The sequence below is a fragment of the Rhinatrema bivittatum genome, chromosome 2, assembly GCF_901001135.1.
Source record: "Rhinatrema bivittatum chromosome 2, aRhiBiv1.1, whole genome shotgun sequence".
NCBI classification, from domain to species: Eukaryota; Metazoa; Chordata; class Amphibia; order Gymnophiona; family Rhinatrematidae; genus Rhinatrema; species Rhinatrema bivittatum.
The window spans coordinates 778,765,716-778,790,356 of NC_042616.1; the positions used below are offsets into that span (position 1 = coordinate 778,765,716).

General features: G+C 44.5%; 2 protein-coding genes across 3 annotated transcripts in view; one reads left to right on the plus strand and one right to left on the minus strand.

Annotated features, from left to right (window-relative positions):
* The window catches only part of SLA (Src like adaptor), a 76,743-nt gene extending 55,875 nt beyond the window's left edge, over nt 1-20,868 (minus strand). For both annotated transcript variants that reach the window (XM_029592053.1, XM_029592051.1), the window contains exon 1: nt 20,741-20,868. The gene's annotated coding sequence lies outside the window, so the exon portion shown is untranslated. The remainder of the gene's footprint in view (nt 1-20,740) is intronic.
* TG (thyroglobulin) overlaps nt 1-24,641 on the plus strand; it is a 422,996-nt gene that overhangs the window by 315,297 nt on the left and 83,058 nt on the right. The window lies entirely within an intron of this gene.

Sequence of the window (24,641 nt, forward strand, 5' to 3'; positions counted from 1 at the left end):
CATCGACTTCTTCACGGCCATCGACGCCAGTCCCTTCCCCCGAAGATCGAGGGGATCGGAAAGACAAACATCGCCATCGACGTCATAAGTCTCGGACCGTCGAGGAATCGAAGTCATCGACCTCCGTGCTGTCCGAGCCTCCGTCGAAGAAGTCTCGACCAGAAGTGGCACCGTCCACTCCTGTCTCGCAGACACCGAGGCAACCCTCACCCCTCCGGGTTTGGGAGCCGCGATTCCACCGGTGACGGTGGCCCCTCCGGCTCAGCCTCAGCCTCCCTCTCCCGTAGAGCCGGGTCTAGTTACCCCAGGTCTCCGGGTAGAACTGGACCGGCTGGTCCAGGAGGCCATCGATAAGGCGATGCTACGGTTCCAGACTCCTTCAGCACCGACCCCGGCACCGAGAGTGGAACCGGTCACCGACCCAATTCCAGCAGCACTGGCACCGCTGCTTGCTCGGATGGAAGCGCTTATGAATGCCCTTCCACCGGCAATACCCGGGTCACCGACAGCCTTCTCATCAGGTGGAGAAACACCGTATCGAATTCCCCCTTCCGGGGTAGTTCCATCGGTGCCTTGTTGTCCCTCGCCACCGGTACATTCCTCGGGGGCGATACGCACATCAGCTCCACCGAGATTTTCGATGACGGCACCGATTCCTTCGATGCCGACACCGATTCCTTCGATGCCGGCACCGATTCCATCGAGGATATTCTCGATGCCCCCGGTAATTCCTTCGAATCTCTCGGAGCCTCAACCGGGGCCTTCAGGTATACAGCCCCCTCATGGTCCTACAGGTCAGCAGCCTGATCCTTATGACACCTGGGGTGATGATACCTCAACTGACACCGATGATTTGCCTTCACCACCCTCTCCTGTGGAGAGTAGAAAGCGTTCTCCACCTGAGGACCTCTCTTTCACAAATTTCGTGAAGGAAATGTCAGAGTTGGTCCCTTTTCAGCTTCAATCAGAACAAGATGACAGGCACCAGATGATGGAGTTGCTCCAATTCTTGGATGCCCCTAAAGTCATCACCTCTATTCCAATTCATCAGGTTTTTATGGACCTTCTCAAAAAGAATTGGGAATCTCCTGGATCTGTTGCTCCAGTGAACAAAAAAGCTGACTCTACCTATCTTGTACAGTCAGCACCTGGCTTTCAGAAACCACAATTAGATCATCACTCTGTTGTGGTAGAATCAGCTCAAAAGAAAGCTAAAAAATTAAAGCCACATTCTGCCATACCTCCTACTAAGGAAAATAAATTCCTAGATAGTATAGGTAGGAAAGTATACCAAGGAGCTATGCTAATTTCCAGAATAGCTTCTTATCAATTGTATATGACCCAATACAATAGGGTCATCCTGAAACAGATACAGGAGTACTCAGATGCCTTACCAGAGCAGTTCCAGCCACAGCTTCAGTCCCTACTAAACAAAGGGTTTGAAGCTGGGAAGCATGAAATAAGAACAGCTTATGACATCTTTGATGCTTCCACTAGACTTTCTGCTACAGCCATCTCTGCCAGACGCTGGGCTTGGCTTAAGTCGTCTGACCTTCGCCCGGAAGTTCAGGACAGGCTCTCTGATTTGCCCTGTCTAGGGGATAATTTATTTGGTGAGCAAATTCAGCAAATTGTTGCTGAACTGAAGGATCATCATGAGACACTTAAACAGCTCTCATCTATTCCTTCTGACTTGCCTTCTAAACAACCATTTAAGAAGGACTCAAAAAAGTCATTCTTCCGTCCACGGAAGTACTATCCCCCACTAGCCAAGTCTAGGCCTGCGAGGCATTACCATAAAACTCAGCCTCGTAAATCTCGAAAACAAAAACCCACAACAGCTCCACAACCTGGCCCTGCATCGGGTTTTTGACTTTCAATTAGAGAGCAGATGCCAAATCCCTCTTCCAACTATACCAGTAGGAGGTCAGTTAAGCCACTTTCTAGAAAAATGGCAGCATATCACCACAGATCAATGGGTGATAGCAATAATTGCACAGGGTTACCACCTCAACTTCCTGACTCTCCCTTCGGACTCCCCACCCCTGCAGGCGTGGAGACTCACCGATCACTCTGTTATTCTAGAGCAGGAGGTTTCCCTTCTCCTCCAGTCAAACGCTATAGAACCCGTTCCTCCCTCACAACAAGGACTAGGGTTCTACTCCAGGTACTTTCTGATCCCAAAAAAGTCAGGAGGACTTCGACCAATCCTGGACCTACGAGCCCTCAACAAGTACCTTTACAAAGAGAAGTTCAAGATGGTAACCCTGGGCTCGCTTCTCCCTCTGCTGCAAAGAGGGGACTGGCTATGCTCTCTAGACCTAAAAGATGCCTATACTCACATTGCGATAACTCAGTCTCATCGCAAATACCTCCATTTTTTAGTAGGCCGAAATCACTACCAATACCGAGTGCTACCTTTCGGCCTGGCATCCGCACCACGGGTCTTTACCAAATGCCTCGTGGTGGTTGCAGCGTTCCTCAGGAAGGAAGGTATCCACGTCTACCCCTACCTGGACGATTGGTTAATCAGGGCCCCAACCCAGCAAATCGCTCGGTCCTCCCTGACCCTGACAATTCAAACTCTACTTTCTCTAGGGTTTCTTGTCAATTACAAGAAATCCTTTTTAGTCCCATCTCAAACCTTATCCTTCATTGGGGCAGACTTGGACACCTTACAAGCCAAAGCCTTCCTTCCTCATCAACGGGTTCAAATCCTGGTGTCCCTAGCGTGCCAGTTGCAGTCTCAATGCACAGCAACAGCTCGCCAATTCCTCATTCTGCTGGGACACATGGTCTCCTCAGTTTATGTGACTCCCATGGCCTGTCTGGCCTTGAGAGTCATGCAATGGACTCTGAGATTACAATGGACCCAAGCTGTTCAGCCTCTGTCCTCCATTGTTCGCATCACCGATGTACTCCGTCTGTCTCTTGCCTGGTGGACAAATCAATTCAACCTCCTACAGGGCTTGCCTTTTCTTCCACCAGACCCTCAAGTAATCCTCACCACCGATGCTTCCAACATCGGTTGGGGAGCCCATGTAAATAACTTACAAACTCAATGATTCTGGTCACCAGAGGAAGCCAAACACCAGATAAATTTCCTGGAACTGCGAGCAATCCGCTATGCTCTCAGGACTTTTCAAGATTGCCTATCGAAACGCACAATCTTAATTCAGACGGACAACCAGGTGGCCATGTGGTACATAAACAAGCAGGGAGGCACAGGCTCCTTCCTTCTGTGTCAGGAAGCTGCGCAGATTTGGGCAGAAGCCCTCTCCCGCTCCATGTACCTCAAGGCCACCTACTTGCCGGGAGCAGACAATGTATTGGCAGACCAGCTGAGCCGTGTCTTCCAACCACACGAGTGGTCGCTCGATCCCTTGGTAGCGACCTCTCTGTTTCACAAATGGGGTTATCCCCACATAGACCTCTTTGCGTCCCCTCAGAACCACAAAGTAGACAATTACTGCTCTCTCATTCGGAGCCAGCACTCTCGGCCGAGGGATGCATTCTCCCTCACGTGGACAACCGGTCTGCTCTATGCATTCCCTCCACTTCCTCTTCTGTCGAAGACTCTCGTGAAGCTGCGTCAGGACAGGGGAACTATGATCCTGATAGCACCGCACTGGCCACGCCAAGTGTGGTTTCCCATACTTCAGGATCTCTCCATCCGCAGGCACATTCCTCTGGGAAAGGACCCGCATCTGATCACTCAAAACGACGGATGCCTCCTCCATCCCAACCTCCAAGCCTTGTCCCTGACGGCATGGATGTTGAAAGGTTAGTCCTTCAGCCATTTAACCTTTTGGATTCAGTTTCTCGTGTCCTGATCGCTTCACGAAAGCCTTCCACAAGAAAATCTTATTCCTACAAATGGAAAAGGTATACATCATGGTGCACTTCTCAGTCCCTTGATCCCCTTTCCTGTCCAATCTCTAAATTCTTGGACTATCTCTGGCATCTATCAGAATCAGGTCTAAAGACCTCTTCCATTAGAATGCATGTCAGTGCGGTAGCCGCCTTCCATAAAGGTATCGGGGGTGTCCCTATTTCAGTACAACCCCTTGTAACACGCTTTCTTAAAGGATTGCTCCATCTGAAGCCACCTTTACGTCCTCCGGCCCCATCTTGGGACCTTAATCTGGTTCTTGGTCGCCTTATGAAACCACCTTTCGAACCTCTTCACTCCTGTGACCTAAAATATCTCACATGGAAAGTGTTATTCCTTTTGGCTATCACTTCAGCTCACAGGGTTAGTGAACTACAGGCCCTAGTTACCTATCCGCCTTACACTAAACTCCTGCAGGACCGGGCGGTACTCCGCACTCACCCTAAATTCTTTCCTAAGGTAGTTTCGGAGTTTCATATTAATCAATCCATCATACTACCTATCTTCTTTCCCAGGCCCCACTCCAACTCCGGGGAACAGACTCTGCATACCCTAGACTGTAAACGGGCTCTAGCTTTTTATCTAGACCGTACAGTTGCCCACAGGAAGAGCACTCAATTATTCGTCTCTTTCCATCCTAACAAGTTAGGACAACCTGTGGGTAAGCAGGCTCTTTCCTCCTGGTTGGCGGACTGCATCTCCTTCTGCTATCAGCAAGCTGGCATTCCTTTTCAAGACCGTGTTAAAGCACACTCTGTGAGGGCCATGGCGACTTCAGTAACACACCTTCGATCGGTGCCGCTTCCTGACATCTGCAAGGCTGCAACCTGGAGTTCCCTCCATACATTTGCAGCCCACTATTGTTTGGACAAAGCTGGAAGACAGGATTCCATCTTCGGCCAATCTGTCTTGCGTAACCTTTTTCCAACATGATGTACCAACACCCTTTCACCTTCCCGGTAGGGTGCGGATGCCCTCTCCCAAATTCCACCCCAGTTGTTGTGCCTGTTGCACGCCGTTGGGTACATTTGGTGCATGTTCGGACATCCTCAGCTCGGTACTCACCCATTTGTGAGGACAACCATCCTGCTTGTCCTGTGAGAAAGCAAATGTTGCTTACCTGATGTAACAGGTGTTCTCACAGGACAGCAGGATGTTAGTCCTCACGAAACCCGCCCACCACCCCGCGGTGTTGGGTTCGTTTTTTATTTTATTTTTCGGCACTGCCTGTAGCTTTGAAAACAAGACTGAAGGGAGACCCCTGCTGGCTGCAGGGTTAGTGCCGTGCTGGGCATGCCCAGAAGGGGCCAGTCAAAGTTCTGTTAAACTTTGACAGAAGTTTTCCGTGGTTGGGCTCCATCCTCGATGTCACCCATTTGTGAGGACTAACATCCTGCTGTCCTGTGAGAACACCTGTTACATCAGGTAAGCAACATTTGCTTTCTTTTTTCTTTTGCTCAGTCCTTAAATTTACCCCTTAGAATTTTAGATAGCTTCTTTGATAAGTTAGAAGGTACAATAAAGAAATAACACTGACAAAACAAGATTATAAAACAGTAGCCTCTATCATCTGTACAGTAAAATTCGGAAATACCTACATTGCCCGAATGTAATCTGCTTTGAAGTGCCCAAAAGCAGAATATGAATTTAAGAAAACTAAAACATGATAAAATCATGGCATGAAAAGTTATCATAAAGAGAAGTTAATGTACATAAAGAAATACCAGAAATGTGAAAGGATCTGGCTGGAATCCTGAGAGAAATGTTTACATAAAGGAGTCTATTTTGAAAAACCCGCCGAGCACCAGACCTGGCCACTTAGATTTTAACTGGCTAAATTTAAATGCATTTTCAATCCCAACCTGACCACAATCAAGGCCTGGTGGAGAGAATGGGGGTGATCGGCGAATCCTGGTGGGAGATCAATTGGTAGAGAAAGGGGGATAATCTGCAGGGTCTGCAGCGGGCCGGCAGATTTTGAAAGGGAGATCAGACTGCCGGGGTGGGAGCCTTGTGAGTGAAGGCCTGGGCTGGCAGTTTCTGTAGAGATTGAGCTATACACTAGTGGGTGAGAGGGAGGGGGATTGTCCTGACAAGGGTTTCAGTAGAGGTTTGGGCTTCCGGAGTTGAGAGGGAGAGTGGCCACTGGGTCGGGAAGAGGTATGGAAAATAGGATTGAATCTAATCTAGCTGTCCAGCCATTACAATGCTCTGAAAAGCAGAACTAGCTGACATACTTTCACACCTCAATCTATCACAGCTTATTTTTAAAGCGGTTAAATCTAGTGAAACTACATGGCTAGATTTCACCGCTCATGGGGGGCAGCAGAATTTTTCACTCCCGGGAATCTAGCTGGCTGCTTCCCTTTGAAAATATGCCCAAATTCAAAATCAAAATTGAAAATCAAATTATTTTAAAGCATATTCTGTTGTACCCAGTTACACCCAATGTGCTCAGAGGACATTAATCATCAATCATTCCTTCATGTAATTGGCATGGCGCACATGTTAATAGCAAAAATCACAATCTTACTTCCGCCTGCTTCTAATGACCCACTGCAATAACAATGCTCCATGGGCCTGATTTTAAAAAAGCATTTGCATGCTTAAAATTGGGTTTTACATGTGTAAATGCACTTAAATCGAGTAAGTGGGCTTTTGAAAATTGCTACAGTAGTATGTCACATTTATGCACGTAACTCCTTTGAAAATTCACCTGCATGTTTTTTTTCTTTTTTTTTTTGGCCATGGTCTGGACTTTGACCTGGGCGTGCTTCTCTGGTCTTCTCCCTCACTTTCCTCTATGTGTGTCCCAAGCAGTTTTTGAATTCTCGCACAGTTCCAGTTGCTGCTACTTCGGCTGGTAGGCGATTCCAGACACCGGCTTCTCTTTCAGCAAGGGTGGATTTCCTCACAAACTCCTTCCTCTTTTTTAATGCCGTGTCATGACCTTTTGTTTTTTAAAGGCTGCTGCTTCTGTGGAAAGAGAAGCTGTGCGTGCCACAGGTTTCTGTTCTGTTAGCACCGAGTGCCCTGGCAGGGGGTGTCAGCGGAAAGCGGGGTCTCCTTGTTCTCACTTTTCGATGTCTGAACCGTCTTTCGGGACGCTGGTGAAATTGACTAATGCAACAAGGATTTGGCTATGGCCCTCCCCAGAGAAAGCTGAACCTTTAGGAAGAGTTGCGTGCCTTTGCTCTTCCGAAAACAGATGGGAAGCAGCTTGTCCAGTCAAGCAGTAGCAATAAGTTGACATCATTTTGCCTCAGAAATTTTCTTCTTGTCCCTTGACCATCCTTCTTAGGTCAGAAACATGACTTCTGATTGAACTTTGACTTGAGACAATGGTGATGCAGGATTATTGAACATTGGTGCACATGTATTCTGTGCCAAATCCCCTTGTACAGAGATAAATGAGGAAAGATGGCGCTTTCCCATTTTCTATCTATGGATAAACTCCTAATAATTCTGGCCTCCTTAATTCTGGTATCAGTTCTTGTTAAACCTTAAAAACCCTGTCTCAGTATGTCATTAAAAAATGGATAATTAACCCATGCCACTGCTGCAGGTGAATCTCCTAAAGAGTCAGGCCTTCTTGCCTAACCTCATACTGATAAGTCATTGCAGCCAAAAAAAAAAAAAAAATGCTTTCATTGAATGCCACGTGCATGGCATTTGGCAGCAGTGGCCAGCTGGAAAACTCTGAGGAGGTTATGTATCCTGATGATTAGAACTGACAAATGAGAATCAGAAATCCCTGATATCTGAAAAGCCCTTCTGCCACTGACTCATTCTGAGACCCTGGGCAAGTCATATCATCGTTCTGTGTTTCAGTTCATTCTCCTGTAATTTGAAACTAATAATAGCACATCTGTCTTTTCTCCTTTCTTAATTGTCCCATAGAGGCTAAGTAGTGGGAACATTGTAGGCTTTCCACTCCAGAGGTGCTTGCTATGATTACTTTTAAAGCATTATGCTTCCATGTTTAAGGCATGTTTGGATCCTTTTGGCTGAGAAGCTACCTAAGAGGCAGGGATTGGAAAAATCTCAGGCGCCTGGTTGCCTGGATGATCAAAATGTAATTCTTGCAGAATGCAAATGCATCAGCCTACCCAGAGCAGGAGAGTCCGTGGTGGGCCTGAGGCGGCTCACGCTGCCAGCCCATACAGAGCGGTGGAGGTCAAGGCAAAGGAGAAAGTGGGCATAGAGGGAAGGGGAAGAAAATTAAGGAAAGCAAATAAGTAAATAAAAAACAAAAAAGCACCTCTCCCCCTCCATCAAAAAAAGAGCAAAAAAGTGAAAAGAAACAAAAAGAGTAAAGAAAACCAAAATATGTAAAAAAAAAAAAATCAAAATTAATTTACAATATTTATTTATTTGTTTGTTTGTTTGTTTTTCTATACCGATGTTCATCAGACATATCACACCGGTTTACATTGGAAACCGGTGTCTGTTAGAGTGGACTTCTTGTTTTACAATGGAACAATGTGTCGTTTACGATTAAACATTTTTAACATTTTACATTGGGGGACCCTGAAGCAGTTATTTACTTGTGCATGTTATGAAAATAGGAGTGGCCTACTTGAACGTTTAAAATAAACTCTTTGATGATAAAACCATGGACCTGTATCCTCTTTGCACTCCCTGTGGACTGTATACTAACATTTTACATTGAAATTTGTGACATTTTACATTGAATATTTTGCATTGTATTTTTTACATAGAACATTTTACATAGAACATTCTGCCTGGAACATTTTACATGGAACATTTTGCCTGGAACATTTTATATGGAACATTATAGGGGTGTGCATTCGTTTCCTACATATTTGTAATCCGCAATGTATAGGGCCATATTCATTGTATTCGTGGGGAAGTGAAACATATCGCGATTCCTCACGAATACAATGAATCTTCACCGAATTATTCGGTCGTCCAAAGGAGCCAATTTAAACAACCCCCCCCCAAGACTTACCAAAACTCCCTGGTGGTCCAGCAGGGGATCCGGGAGCCATCTCCTGCACTCACACCCTCGGCTGCCGGTATTCAAAATGATGCCGGTAGTCTTTGACCTACTATGTCAGAGGGGCTACCGGTGCCATTGCTCAGCCCCTGTCACATGGTAGGAGCAATGGATGGCCGGCGCCATCTTGTGAGGGTCAGGAGGGTCCCCCCAAGACTTGCCAAAAGTCCCTGGTTCCCCAAGACTTGCCAAAAGTCCCTGGTGGTCCAGCGGGGGCCCGGGAGCCATCTCCTGCACTTGGGCTGTCGGCTGCCAGTAACCAAAATGGCGCTGATAGCCTTTGCCCTTACTATGTTACAGGGGCTACTGGTGCCATTGGTCAGCCCCTTGTTGAGGTCAGGTGGGTGATTCTTGGTGTTGGAATAGGAATGAGTTCAGTGTTGGTAGATCTGAGAGTTGTCTGTGAAATTTAGAAATGAAGGGCAGTGTTTAGCCAGTCGAATTTTTCAGTGTATAATGCTTTGTATATGAGTGTTAGGACTTTGTATTGGATTCTTTGTGGGATGGGTAGCCAGTGCAGGTTTTTGAGGATTGGTGTGATGTGTTCAGATTTTTTGGTGTTTGAAAGTGATCTTGCAGCAGCATTTTGGAGTAGTTGAAGTGTTCTGAGAGTGTTGGCTGGGCGGCTCAGGAGTAGGGCTTTGCAATAGTCGAGTTTGGAGAATAGGAGGGCTTGGAGTACCGTTCTGTAGTCTTGGGTGTAGAGAAGTGGTTTGACTCTTTTGAGGATTTGCAATTTGAAGAATCCGTCCTTTATTATTGAGCTTATATGTTTCTTCATGCTGAGTTCATTGTCAATGAGTACATCTCTGGCTGAGGGGGATATTCTGTCTTCGGTTGTAGGTGTTGAGATTTTGTCTTTAAGAGGTGATAATGTCTTGCTGTTAATGTGTAGTATTTCGGTTTTGTTATGGTTGAGGTTGAGTGACATTTGGGATAGTAGTTGTGTTATCTTCCAAAGGTGGTTGTCCCAGGTTTTTAGTGTGTTTGTGATGGTTTCTTTGATGGGTAGTATGATCTGAACATCGTCTGCGTATAGGAAGAAGGTTAGGTTTAGTCCGGTTAGAAGCATGTATAGGGAAAGGATGTAGATATTGAAGAAGTTGGAGGAGAGGGATGAACCTTGAGGTACACCGTATGTAAGGAGGATTTGGTTGGATTCTTTGGAGTTAAGTCTGACTTTGTATGAGCGGTTTGTTAGGTAGGATTTTAACCAGTTGATTTTGGTATTGCCTAGGCCGATGTCCCTTAGTCTGTTTAGTAAGGTTTCATGGTTGACAGTATCAAAGGCGGCGGAGATGTCGAGTAGGATGAGGAGGTAGGATTGGCCATGGTCCAAGTCTCTGAGAATGTGGTCTGTGAGGGAGAGGAGAAGCGTTTCGGTGTTGAAGTGTTTTCTGAAGCCATGTTGGGATGGGGAAAGGATGTTCTTGTTTTCCAGGTGAGCTGAGAGTTGACGGTTGACAATTTTTTCAAGGATCTTGGTGATGAAGGGAAGGTTGGAGATGGGCCGGTAATTTGCTAGGTCAGTTTTGTCGAGATGTGGCTTTTTGAGGATTGGTTTGATACTGGCGCACTTGAGGGTGTCAGGGAACGTTCCTTGTTCTAGTGATATATTAATTATGTCTGCAGTTGGTCTAGATATGATGTTTAGGATTTGTTTTAGAAGTTTGAATGATACCCAATTTTTCCAAACAATTTTCCATTCCTGGGTATTGATTAAAAATGAATACTCAAATCTGCAATGGGCAGAGAGCAATCATAAGGAGGGTCATTTTCAATACCATTTCTAAGGGTAAAGTAGTGCTTTACTTGCAGAAATGGCCTTTCCCAAGATAGCTCACCCGATATGTGAGCAAACATAGGCTTGTGAATCCTGTGCACGTGTAAATTAATTTACCCGCAGTGAGCAAAGGCATTCCTGGGGACCTAGGGGCATACTTTTTTGCATTTTCAAAAGTGTGCTGGTAAATTTTCCTGAAAAACAATCTGCGGCAGGTGCAACGTGTGCGGGTAGTTTTCAGAGGGAGTTTCCCTTTCAACATTGGTGTGATGGAGATGGATTATTGCCTTAAAATCCCCGCGGGCTGATCCAAAATTACCCTCATGGTGCCAGAGAAACTAATACAAGAAAACAAAAGACAAAATCCAAGCACTTTGTTCAATGTACATGCATTTTTGTTTTCCATCCTACTTGTGTTCTAGAGGCGAGTGGATTCTGGGGGACCTTAACTATCGTCTTAAATTTACTTTATGTTGAATGGATTCCCGGAGGACTGCCTTGCTTCGAAGATGGGTTTCTTCCCCGGAAGTGATGTTCAAATAAGCCTGTGCGTTTATGTAGTGTAAAAATGCAGCTTTGCTACCACTGCTTTCCATATTTTTTATTTTTTCAGAGCTCTGTAGATGTTCACAAATAACTCCCACCTGCGTGCCTACAATCTTGCTAATGAGCTCGAGGTTTCAGAACCTCAGTGATGTGCGTCATCTCTGTGGCAATCTGGGTTTTGTATTCCACTTCACAATAGCAAGAAATACCACAGGCACAAAGAAAATATCTGCCATTTTAACTGGAGCGCTTCTGTGTTTTTTTCTAACGTTGCATTCATGGATATTCAAGGGCATGATCTACAGTTTATATGTCCTGATTTGTTTCCTTTCCTGTGTGGGCACTCCAGTTCCTGCTAATTCACGGCAATGACAGAGGTTCTTTGGCCGCCCTTACTCAGATCTTTGTTAAGCCCCCCCCGGTGTTTGTTCACCAAATCATGCGTCAATCAGCCCAATCAAACCGACCAATTTGGCCTCTGTCTGCTGAATGGATGGTTGGCTCATGACTTCATTTTAAACAAAAAAGGCCTGCACAGCTCATGAAAAGTTTTCATTCTTGGCTCACACTGCTGCGTTGGAGAAGGTTCATCAGGGATGCAATTTCAAAACTGCCTGCATGGCTGAAATCTCCCAAGGCTCTTTTGCATTTGGTGTTCTTGCACCAATTTTCAAAGTGAAAGTGGGTGCATGGACTTTTGCTTTGAAAGTGGGTGCATGGACTTTTGCTTTGGAAATTGCCATGGGGACAGTTTGCCCCACGGCTTCTTGCACCTGTTTTTTACAGGGAAAGCAATATGTGTGGATTTGAAAATGCAGCGACCTGTACTCCTCCCCAGGAAAGCAGCCTCCTCAAAGCAGCTAAAAGTAGGCACGCTGTGAAACCCCATGCATCCCTGTGGCTGGACTAAGACTGGGCAAGTTTTAATTTAGTTCAGTTTATTAACCTAGTCAGTCACCTTTCTATTTATAAATATAAAAAAAATAAAAGCAATGTACAAGATAAAATAATGCAATAAAATACGTGAAAACAAGCAGAACTAATGACACCATATTAAAAATGATACCAATTAAGACTTCATCTTAAAAATGAATCTAATAGCAAAAACAAGGCTAAAATAAAACAAATAAATATCACAACGTGAAACTTTAAATGCTATTTAAATACTTTTTGAAAAAGCCAGGCCTTTATACCCTTCCTGAATTTTAAATAATTCCTTTCTTGGCGTACATCTAGAGGCAAAGCGTTCCAGAGTAAGAGAGCTTGACAGAAGTGGTTTTACTTGGCACACTCTAATCTAATCTCTGTTGGAGAAGGAATTAGCAGCGGGTCTAATTGAGATATCTGCAATGGTCTAGTCGGCTTATTAGCATTTTAGCAAGATAAGAGAGAAAATCTCTAGGAAGATTCTTAAAAGCTAGACAAAGAACCTTAAACTTCACTCTATATCCAATTGGCAACCAATGGAGCTCAACAGAACAGGAAGTAATGCAGTCAAACTTCCTGAATCCAACAATAAGTTTGGCCACTGTGTTTTGGAGAAGCTGCACTCTTAGTGCCTTTACCAGGGTAAATTGGTACTTACCCAGGTAATTGCCCTCCCTGGGTCCGTTCTCTTCCATTGCTAATATATTTTTATGCACTGAGAGAGCTATGATTTGCTGACTGATGCTTGCAATAGTTTAGAGAAGATGGATCCAGTTTTCAACAATAGACTTCCAATGCAGGTAACTCTTGAGAGATTCAGTAGGTGGGGCCTGATGGTTACCCATAATTCCCCTTGTGCAAGAGCAAATATATGTGCAGTGTGCACCTTAAAGATGATGGTGGTGGTTTATGAGCAAGAAAAGGTTTTGCAGTAAAGTTTTGTCGTACATTCTTGTGTACATCATTCTTTCTAGTTTCAGAAGATATCACTTATGACTGAGTTCTCTATTATTCAGGCACCATTTCACTATTTTCTCAGAGGAAATAAAGAATGCTCCCCCCCCCCCCCCCCCCCACTGCCTGTCTGCACAAGAAGGCATCCCCTGACATGTTATAGTTTTTGAAACCATGCAAAATGAGGATTTCAAGAACAGGTGACTGTTCTTTCCTCTACGAGTTTGTTTTACCCCCAATCCCCCCTGAACAGGAGCTTGACTACTGTTCAGGGGGGATTGGGGGTACCCTTTACTCTCCAGGTCAAGAGGGACTGGTGTCTCTCCCCTTACCGATCGCCTCATTTTCTGCAACTATGGGGAGGGCAGCGCTGAAAGATGATTTCTACGGCTAAAACACTTTTTTATCCACATGAATCAGCTTTTTTCCACATTGCCCACCCTCAATGAGAGTAAAATAGTGCACAGTGCTCTGTAACGCACAGACTTCGACCTGCCTTCTGCAGGTTTGTTTCTCAGGACCTGGGAAATAATAGGTGTCGATTGCATTTTCAAATCTAGGCATATTCATTTTTTTTCTCCACACAGAAGGCAGGTGCAAATGGCACGGCTACCTTCTACCCTTGGCAATAATCAAAGTACAACTATGCAGGTAATTTTGCTTAGATTATTGGTGCGGAAATTGGTAAAACGAGCCTGCAGTATATGCATCAACGCAGACAGCCTGATTATTGGCCATCTATAGTTTGTGTTGAAAGAGTTTGTGTTTCCCTCAGGCCTGTTTGTCTGAGACTTTTCTCCACTTCTGTGTCTATGGGGGGGGGGGGGAAGCTTAGTGAATCAGGCCCAATAAATTACAGGGAATATAAAGGGTGAATTAAAGGCCAAGTCACAGTTGTCTATGACTCTCACGCCTTTTGCTCCCAAGGAAACAATGTCAGTTCAATGAGACATCCGTCCATCAAGTATGCACTTCTGTTGATTTTTTTTTCTACTATAGTCACTGCTTGTTGATTTTTTTGTCTGTTATTGATTTTATATTATTGTGTATTATTCAGTTTTATTACTTCAAATTGCAAAATATACAGAAGCCAATACTCAAAAGGCATTTAGATGGATAACTCAAAAGTTATCCGTCTAAGGGCCTTATTTTCTAAACGTATCGCACGAGATAAGGGACGTTTTGCACGTAAAATGTCCCTTTTCGCGTGTGTAACCAAAATGGGGGCGGAGTAGGCCCCGGAAGAGGAGGAGTCGGGACGTCACCGGGGCCGACTCCGCGAAGACGCCGCGGACGACGAAAAGATAAGGCCCTTTTTGCGTCCATGTTCGCGCCCAATAGCTACACCTCCTATGGTGGCGCTATTGGGTGCAAAACCGGCAGCGATCGCACCGAGACGGTGCGATCGCTGCTGGCTAGCGCAGGCCCGCCCCCCATTTCGGCCCTCCCGCCCTTCATTCCCTAAAGTATCGCAGGCCTGCGATGCTTTAGAAAATGAGGCCCAAAATGGCAAAATAGGCATATTCAGCCACCTATCCGGCTAAATTATAGCCGGATAACTACTTATCCGGCTATAATTTCTCTGGATATAAAAGGGGTGTTTCAGAGGCAGTACGAGGAGGGGTTGAGTTATCCGGCTAACTTAGCTGAATATCACGTACGTCCGGCGATGTTATCTGGTCTTGTGTGGCCAGATAACATACTACTTAACTGGGTATTTTAAAAAGCTATCCAGCTAAGTAGCGCTGTCATTAGGAAGGAAAATCATGTAAATAGCAGGGGCCAGCAGACCAATCCCCTCCCACTCCCCTAAAATATCTTACAAAGGCCCTATCAGGCCATGTTCTCCTTACCTCCTAAACCTCTTAAGCGAGTACAGGCTCCCTATCCTGTTTTTTTTTAATAAATGAAAAGATAGCTTGCCCCCCTATCTTTCTTCCCTCCTACCCACCCCTATGCACAAGGATTATAAATTACATGGACCCCTGCCTCCCTTCATTCCTTTCCTGCAAGCCTTCATTTTTAATGCCGGGAACAAGGGACTGTTTGCCAGACCCCCGACACTTCCAGTGCCTCTCTAAGGGCAGCACTAGAAGCATAAGCTTACTGCAAGCTAGTATATTCAGGGGGATGAATATATGGGACAAGTTATTTGGCTAACTACAGTCGGATAACCTGTCCACTAAACGGCCTACTGAATAAATGCAATGTAAAATCAATATAAGTCTATGTAAAATCAAGGAAAACTGTTTCCATGGGAAAAATATGATGTGGTCACAGACAACCATGACATCATATTTCTCAGATTTATTACTGCTCACTTACAATATATTAAGGTACAGGATATTTAGTTTTATCTACCTGAGTTATTCGCATCGGTTTATTTGTGTGGGATGTTTTTAGTTATACACTGTGCTATGGTTTGTTTGTTTTTTCTTTTTTATGCCACTATTATACTACGTTTGTTTACAGGGAGGGTAATTTTAAGACAGCCCACATAGAAAACTCGGCAAAAGCATGCCTACGCTACACCAATTTTCAAAGCAAACAGGGACGGTAACTTTCATTCTGGCGCACATGTGCATGCATTTGTTGGCCCACACCCAGGGACGTGGCTATTTTAAGACATACGCGGGTATATGTGTGCACATTATAAAATAGGCTGGCTGCATACCATGTGCGCCCAGCTTTAAGTGGGCGCCTCATTGCATGCAAATACCGCTTCTACCCCGTAAGTGGGGTTATTTTAAAAAGCACACGTGCCAACACCATTGCCAGTTTTCCCAGTTTGTTCCCAGTTCGCCCAGATAAGGGACAGGACTGCCAAGACCCCCTAGTTTAATAGTCCTTCTTTCCCCCTGTTAGCTCAAACCCCGCTGATCTGCCTAGAATTGTTTGATTTATTACTTATACGTTATCCAAAGCAGAAGTACAGTTACGTGGTAGGGGACTCCGGCGCACGCCGGTGTGCGTCAGTTTTTATGCGCTCATCTCTTGGCTCATCCCTGCTCATCTCTTGGCCAGGCCCTGACATGCCCAGACCATGCCCGTGCCCCGCCCTTTTTGAAAACTTTTTATTTGTGCGCGCAGCGGGAAATGCACGCATATTTGGGGTTTTTTTTAAAATCCTCTCGGCGCACGCCAGCCCAACGTATTTGCGCATCCCCTAAATGATGAGCGCGGGGCTTTTAGAATTCACCTTTTTAGCGCATAAGTCAGCTTTGAAATTTATTCCAGCCAATCTACGCCCACAAGTTGCACCTGCTATTTGGCGCACATAGATTTTTCCAGAAAACATATGTGCATAGTGCCGGATTTTATAAAGTCTGAGCATAAATCCAAACCCCTCCCCAGGAACACCTCCGCTCAGTCCAGGTAAAGTTACATGCAAACATCATATACACGCATAAGTTTAGCCGCATATCGGGTGGGTAATTTTATAAAAGGCCATTTAAATAGGAAACATGGAAACATAACAGCAAATAAAGACCCATCCAATCTGCCCATTCACATCTCCTGCTTAGCTTTATGTTCCCCTTCTTATTCTTCAGAGATCCTTTGTGCTTGTCCCATGTAGTCTGGCTCATTGATATGATTCTCATCTCTACCAACTCCACAGGAAATGTTCCATGTGTTCTCTACCCTTTCTATAAAGAACTATTTCCATAGATTACTCCCTTAAAGGGGGCTGCTTCCTGTGCATTTATTCCACGGAGATATTTAAACGACTCTATCATATCACTTCTTTGCCTTCTTTCTTCAAGTGTATACATGTTTATATCTTTAAAACTGTCCCATATGCTTTATGATGAAGACATTTGACTATTTTGCCCTCTGTACTGACCCCATCCGATTTAAATCCTTTTTGACGAAGTGGACTCTGTCTTTGAAAGCTCATGCCTCAATAAATTGGTTAGTCTATAAGGTGCCATCTACATCTTGTCATTTTTTGCTACATCAGACTAACATGGCTGCCCTCTGAAGATTTTTAAGTGATGTTTCAGAGGAACTGTATCAAATCAGTATGAATCTGGAAGAGATGCTAGAGCAAACTGATAAACTAAATAGTAGCAAATCACCAGGGCCTGATGATATTTACCCCAGAGATAGAAAAGTAACTCAAATATGAAATTTCAGACCTACTCCTGGTAATCTCTAACCTGTCAATAAAATCTGCCTCTATACCTGAGGTCTGAAAGGTAACAAATATAATGCCAGTTTTGTAAAAGGCCTCCAGGGACCCAAGTAACTACAGACCAGTGAGACTGACATTGGGGCTTGGTAAAATGGTGGAAGCTATTATTAAAAACAAAATTACTGGTCAAATGCCTTAAGGGGGAAGAGCTATCACAGATTTAGCAAAAGGAGGTCCTACCTTACTGAGCTATTAGAATACTTTGAAAGTGTGACTAAGTATGTGGATAAAGGAGAGCTGATCAATATAGTACATTTGGATTTTCAGAAGGAGTTTGATAAAGTTCCTCATGAGAGACTCCTCAGAAAACTAAAAAGTCATGGGATAGGAGACGGTCTTACTGTGGATTGGTAACAGATTAAAAAATAGCATTCCCAGGGGAGAAAAGTAAATATTGGAGTGTCCCAGGGACATCTACTGGGACCAATATGGTTTAACTTATTCATTAACGATCTGGGAAAGGAAGCAACAAATATAGTAATCCAGTTTGCAGATGAGATCAAAATAGGAGTCCTAGTCACATCAGAAAAAAAATAAAAGTTGTATTGTTTACAAATTGTATTGACTTCCCCCTTACAAAGTTCCTTTTCCTAGGGATGTTAAATATTTTGGTAATAAAATGATTAACCAAAGAGTTCCATCGATGGTACCATTACCACGGCACCATAAGATAGTACAGTCCACATTCGTTTCTTCCACAGTGCCCAAAAGTTCAAGTCCCAATTTTAAGCTAGTCTAAATCTTTCCCATACAGAGATGGATCTCATACTGGCTTAAAATGTCAGTGTGGATGGTCTTCACCAGTTTACATATGAACTGGTTTGGACATTATTTTCAAATTCATAGGGTCATTTACATGTGGGCTTACCATTTTGCACCTTCTACAGGGTCATTTACAGGTGGGCTTACCATTTTGCACCTTTTCAGTCACATTAAGCCTTTATTGCATTTTGTGATGTGTTCACAAATGCCTGTTTTAGTAGTTTTGAAGGAGAGGGAGAGGAAGAGAGAGAGAGAGAGAGACAGAGACTAGCCATAATGCCCTAACACTAGATAGGTATTTATATCTCTATGGGAGCACCACCTAGTAACTCGAGGTGAGGCTTAGGTATTAGTGTAGGGGTTAGAGGCCATTCTGACATTGAAAGTGAGACGTACGAACAGAACAGTGCTCTATTGTGAAGATTTGATGATCTTCGATGATATTTGTGCAATGTTCTCTCAACCTAGCTTGATGGACTCTCTACCTAGGTAACATCAAATGTAGGCCGCGAGCGTACCTTTTAAAATCTGCCCCCCTCTATGTGAGCAAACTTGTGTATGTATGCCCACGGATGCGTGAATGTTTACCTGGTCTAAGCAGAAGCGTTTCCGGGGGGTGAGGGTACGGAGAGGTTTGCATTTACGTGCTCGCTTTTCCATTTTCAAAAGCATGTGGGTAAACTTTCAAGAAAAGCTTTTGTACACAGATTAGCAGATGTATAATTGTGTGCAAGTGGTTTTCCTTGCAATCATTTATAAAGCGAACTTGCGTGCATAAGGTAGCTTGGAAAATTGGCCTAACTTACGTGCGTAGATGCCATTGAATTTATGCAGGCCTTTAGCGGCTGCTTTTAGCTGCTGAAAATGTGGACGACCCTGGAGGAGTAGTTAGGTTGGAGGGGTGGTCGGGAATTTGACCAGCTAGTATGAATTTCCAGGGCCAGCCTGCTAGCCCTGGCTGCCCCTGTGTGCGGAGAACAGCATTCCTAAATTTAGCTGGCACTGTTGTAGCCGGCTGAATTTAGTGGGAAAAACCATTTCCGAGACAAACTAGCTGGCTGTAAACTAACCGGTTACATTGCCACCGAGCAGATGAATAAAACGTCATGCCGTCCTTACAGTGAAACAGTCTGTCCCAAAATATGCGTAAAATGTAGACTGCAGGAGTGATATTTTGGATTTTTAAGAAAGAAGCAAAAGATTTTTTTTTTCTTTGAGAGGGGTAAATTTGTTTGCTTGTTTAAACTCACATTAGTGTCTTTCACTGCTATAGTTGCTAAAGCTACCTTCTAGCATGTTATAATTTTTATCTATAAACAGAAAGGTAAGGTGTGGCTACTTCTGTTTCTTTATAAATGCCCCCTGTGGAAATCATTTTTCTGATTGCTTGGATGCTTTTCATTTGCCCTTGTCAGCAGCACTTTTTATTCAGGACACTACTGGATCAATAGGGAAGGCGATTTTGTAATAACATTGTGGGTGACTTACGTGGCAGTTACGCGCACAGGTTGCACCAATGTTCAAAAGAAACCAGCGCGCAAAAGGCCATCCAGGTTGTTTCTCTTTGAAAACTGGCTACGAGGTGCCCTGGGAGAAGAGAGCCTCCAGATCCTGTACCCTGCTTTCTCTGCAGGGCCATTCTGCGCACGTATCTGAAAATCAAATATATGCGTGCATTTTCCTTCCTCCAGCCCTTTCTTGCCTCCGTAGTGGCCCATTGTTACCACAAATAAATATATCCACCTAGTGGCTCAAGGTGGTTGTATTTACCCTTTTTCAGGATTGCAATTTTAACCCCCCTACCAAATGCCTTCTACATATAGTGAAGTCCTTTTGAAGTTTACAGGCTTTGCATAAGGTTCCCAAAATAAGGCTAAAAGATGCGTGGATTATAGGAAGAGATGAATGAAAATGAAAGTTAATTTTTCATCTTGAAGCATTCCCTGTACAAAATCCATCAGCTCATCTCCTGTCAACAAGGAACGATTTCCCCCTTGCACTACCCTCTTGTCCTGAAATGGTTCATTTTGCAATAGATCTAATGACCGAGTCGATGCTCAATCTGTTTCTGATTATATGTCGCAGGTTTCTGAGAGACCAGGGGTACTGTAGAAATGCTTGGAAAAGCAAACGCATATAGATTCCTAGATCCTGAAACTAAGAATTATTAAAGAAGCAATTGAATATATGTTTATATGCAGCCATCAGAATCCCCCAAACGCAACCAATATGTTTAGGGTGTCATTTTCAAAAGAGTTACGCGCGTAAATGTAACTGCTCATATAGCAATTTTAGATTATATATTTTATAATATATAATATAATAATTTTATATTATAGTATAGCAATACTATTATAGCAAACTTACTTGAGTAAAGTGCATTTACACGCATATAATTCAGTTTTAAACACTAAATCCTATTGAAAATCACCCCAAATCTTAAACTACCACACAGTGCAAATAGTAAGTGTAAATACACTTCTAGACATTTTCAGATGTGCACAAAGAAACCAAATGCAGCCCTCCGGTTGTTTGTGCGGCCCAGACCAGCGCACCGACTTCCATCTCGTTTCGCTCTGCTTCTTGCCAGCGTCATTTTAAGAAAAAGCTCGGCTGCCCGCTCGCCCTTCTGTTACAGAGACAGCGTTGCTCTGCGCCTACCTTTAGTTGCTGGCCATTCTTCCCCTCCTGCAAGGGCGAAACAAGGAATTACATTGGTTGCGCATCGCACAGCATTTCTGTCCTGTCCATAGGACGACCGGCGGACTGACAGAAATGAATGTCAGGGCTTCACTGTTGTGAAGTTTAAGCGCTGGGGGGGGGGCGGCTGTTGGCAAACAGGCCACCTACTTCCTCTGCTAGAACAGGGAAGGCACGACAGCTCTGCAAGAAACGAGGTTCCTGTTTTCAGAAACCGCTCCGTGCTCTCTGCTCTGTGCACTGTTTTTTTTTGACAACTGAAACGTGTGGTAGTTGGCGTCTCCAGCTATGCCATCCGAGTTACTGACTTTTTTTGGTAAATGTACATTGAACCCATGCATTTCTTTTGTTTTCAGTATGTAAAAGGCACACTGGACGCTTCCGCTACTTTGCAGGAATAAATCCGTAAAAGTCTGCAGGGTCAGAAAGATGTGATGCAGGACTGTTAGGTATCTCAGTCACTTCGGGGAATAAGGAAGCCGGGCTGCCTCTCCAGATTCTTAGGTCCAATTTTTATATTCCCAGAAGGAAATCCCTGTAAACTGTCTTCTTATACTGACACTTTGGAGATTCCTGGGCATTTATCTCACATCTGAATGAGCCACATAAGGCACTATGGGGGGCCAATGTAATAAGGCCCCCATAATGTTAGCCCAGGTTTTTTACTCCTGGTTTAGTGCACATTTTTCTGCAGTAAGATAACTTTTGCACTTAATGGGGGTTTGAACTCCTAAAAAATGCTCACTAAAGCAGGAGTAAAATCCAGCACTATAAATAATGCGGGTGCATGCATATCCCATGTAAAAGAGGGCATTAGCTATTTCCCAGCAATGCAGGGAGGTGCATTAAAGGGCAGATAGCTTAAGGCACATTTTCTTAATGCCAGAAATGTAATTGCTGGGTCAGAGCAGGAGTAAAACAACTCACATTTCTGGTGGTTATATTTTAATATTGCTGTGCCCTGTGTGGTAGTGTCTAGCCGCTTCTGCCAAACTGGGCACAGCAATAGAATAACTTTGGCCACCAGAAATGTGAGTTTACTCCACCTCAAAACCAGTAGTTTAATTTCCATTGTACGTTCCCAGGGATGGGAACTGTGCATCCCAACTTTGGCATACTGTTTAACTGTAGATGCCCATTTCAGAGAGTTCACCCTTTGTTCAGGTATCTGTAAGTGCTCACTCCAGAGAGCATATTCTTGCACTGAAGGCCATTTTGACAAGGCATGGCAAATAAACTCTTCAGGGGAGCACCTGCAGCTGAACAGGACATCACAGTCAGATGCACAGCACCAAAGTGCAGACTGTTCAGCTGAAGGTGCCCGCCCCAGAGAGCTTATGCTTTGATTTTTCTTGCCATGCCTTGCCAGAATGGCAGTCCATGTGAGATTGCTGCTGGGCATCCCAACATGTGGCCACATTCTCTCTCTCCTACAAGGCCATTTTGACAAGGCATGGCAAGTAAACTAAAAGAATAAGTTCTCCGGGGAAGGCACCTACTGCTAAATGACAAAGCGTAGGCTGTCTTGAGTGGGCACCAACAGCTGAACAGCACACACTTTAGCACTGTGTGCATACTATTCCTCTGATCAGGATAACAAAGAAAACCTGATACTGCTGTGCTGTCTGCCTCAGGAGAGCTTACATTGGAAATTTAACTTCTGGGTCTAAGGTGGCGAACCCTCAGATTTTTTCTAGGCCAATGTTGTCTGTTGTTGTGCACATCAGACTCAAGATGCACTTACATTTCCGATGTTAAGTTGTCATGAACTGGAATCTACAGCTGAACAAACGTGTAAGCTCTCTGGGGCTGGCGCTCACAGCTGAACAGTATGCCAAAGTTTGAATGCACAACACTAAAGTTCATACTTTTCAATTGAAGTTGCCTGCCCCAGAGAGCTTATATTTGTTCAGCTGTAGGTGCAAGTCCCCAGAGAGTTTGCACTGGAAATTTAACTCCTTTGGTCTGAGGTGGAGTAAACTCACATTTCTGGTGGCCGAAATGGTGCACACATGTGCAGAGCAATAGAATATGATGGCCACCAGAAATGTGAGTTAACTTTTACTTCACCTCAAACCAAGGAATTAACAAAACAAGGTAAAAGTTGGAAGGAGTATGATCAAAATGGTCATTTTGCATGCAAGATTGGCAATGGGTATCCTAACTTGGGCACAATTTTGCAAGCAAGACCTTTTGGGAAGGGGTCACTCACCATAAATTGGCTATCAACTTAAGTGAATCTGAGGTGCTTGTAATTCAGCGGAGAGACACCTTTCCAATATTTGTGTGGGTGGTGACCATGCAAAGCTTCTTCATGATGCAAGAAGTCTAGGGGTGTTGGTAGACTCTAAACTGGCATTTCTACCCTAGGTTAAGGCGATAGTAAAAAAAACTGCTTTTATAAGCTGTGCTTACTACGCAATCTAAAAGCTTTGTTACAACCTTACGGGTTTCGGTCCGTGGTCCTGGCCTTAATTTTACCATCATTGGACTACTGTAATTCAATGTATCTTGGCCTTGCGATTAAAAGCCTTCATGCTTTGCAACTCGTGCAGAATGCTGCCATCCGTTTGATTTCAGGAGACAACATATTACTCCCATATTGTTTGACCTCCACTGGCTTCGTTTTCATAAGGGATTACTCCGGCAACCTGGTCCTGGGTGTTTCCACAGGAGCAGGGACCAGAAGGAGGTGGGCCCCCTTCCAGAGGGGATGTAGAGGAAGGAGAAGCTCATAGGAAGGAGTGTGTCAAGGACCCCGAAGAAATCCCTGAACACTGCCAGGGAACAGATGTGCCTGACCAGGAAAAAGTACCTGGTTTGGCCCACATATGAGGAGAACTGGTCTTATTTTGGGAGCAGAGGTGGCCGAATATGGAGGAGTGTGAAGTGGGATGGAATACAGTTTACATTGTATCTGTGGGACCTAGCGGAAATGTGAGCATCATATTCCTAAGGCAGTCTGGAGGTGGAGTGAGGTAAAATGTTGGGGAGGAACTAGAAAACCTCTTTAAAATGTGTTACAACTTATTGCTAATGGTGTTTGTAGTGGTGACGTTATATCTTGTATTGTAACTTCAGAGTTTCTCTTCACCTGTTACAGTTTTATTTTATTTTCATTTTACACCCCCTGTTAAATGTAAACCAGCATGATGTGATTCTTATCTTGAATGCTGGTATAGAAAAACGATAGATAAATAAATAAATCTTGGCTGTGAAGCCGGTGAACCCTGGTTAATTTAGTTCACATACGATACCCTCTTTGAAATCTTTATAAATAGCTGCTGTTCTGGTATCCCCAGGAATAAAAGTTCAGTGTTTTGGAAGAATACCGGAAGAGAGGTACTGGGGTTCATCTAGGGCAGACCTGCATGAGTGGCTTCCCTATACAGTTCAAGGGAACAGCGCACCCTGTCTGCCTCTAGCCCGGGTCCACTGCACTGTCTGCTTGACCCATGTTACTGAACCCTAAAAATGAGAAACTGGCACTTGGCTCCCACCGGTGTTAGAGCCTCTTAACATTTTATGGGCCCCTTCAGGGAGTGACATGGGGAAATAAGAAATGCAAGCTCATGCACGCATCGGAACCAGCTGATCATCCTTGTCATTGAAGGAAGCTCAGAAAGCAGATGCCTAGAATAACCTGCCCCTGAAAGTGGGACAGAATTTAAGCATGCTTGGGACAGACAGGGCTGGAGGAACCACCAGGAGAGCTAAGCCTGTGTCTAGGGCGCCAAGACTTAGAGGGCACCTCAGCAGGCAGAAGAATTTTGAAAGGGCAAAAATTCTGCCAGCCCCTGCCTTGCCCTGCCTCTCCCCCCGAGTGCCACCCTCCTGACACCCCCCTAGTGGTCCAGCAGAG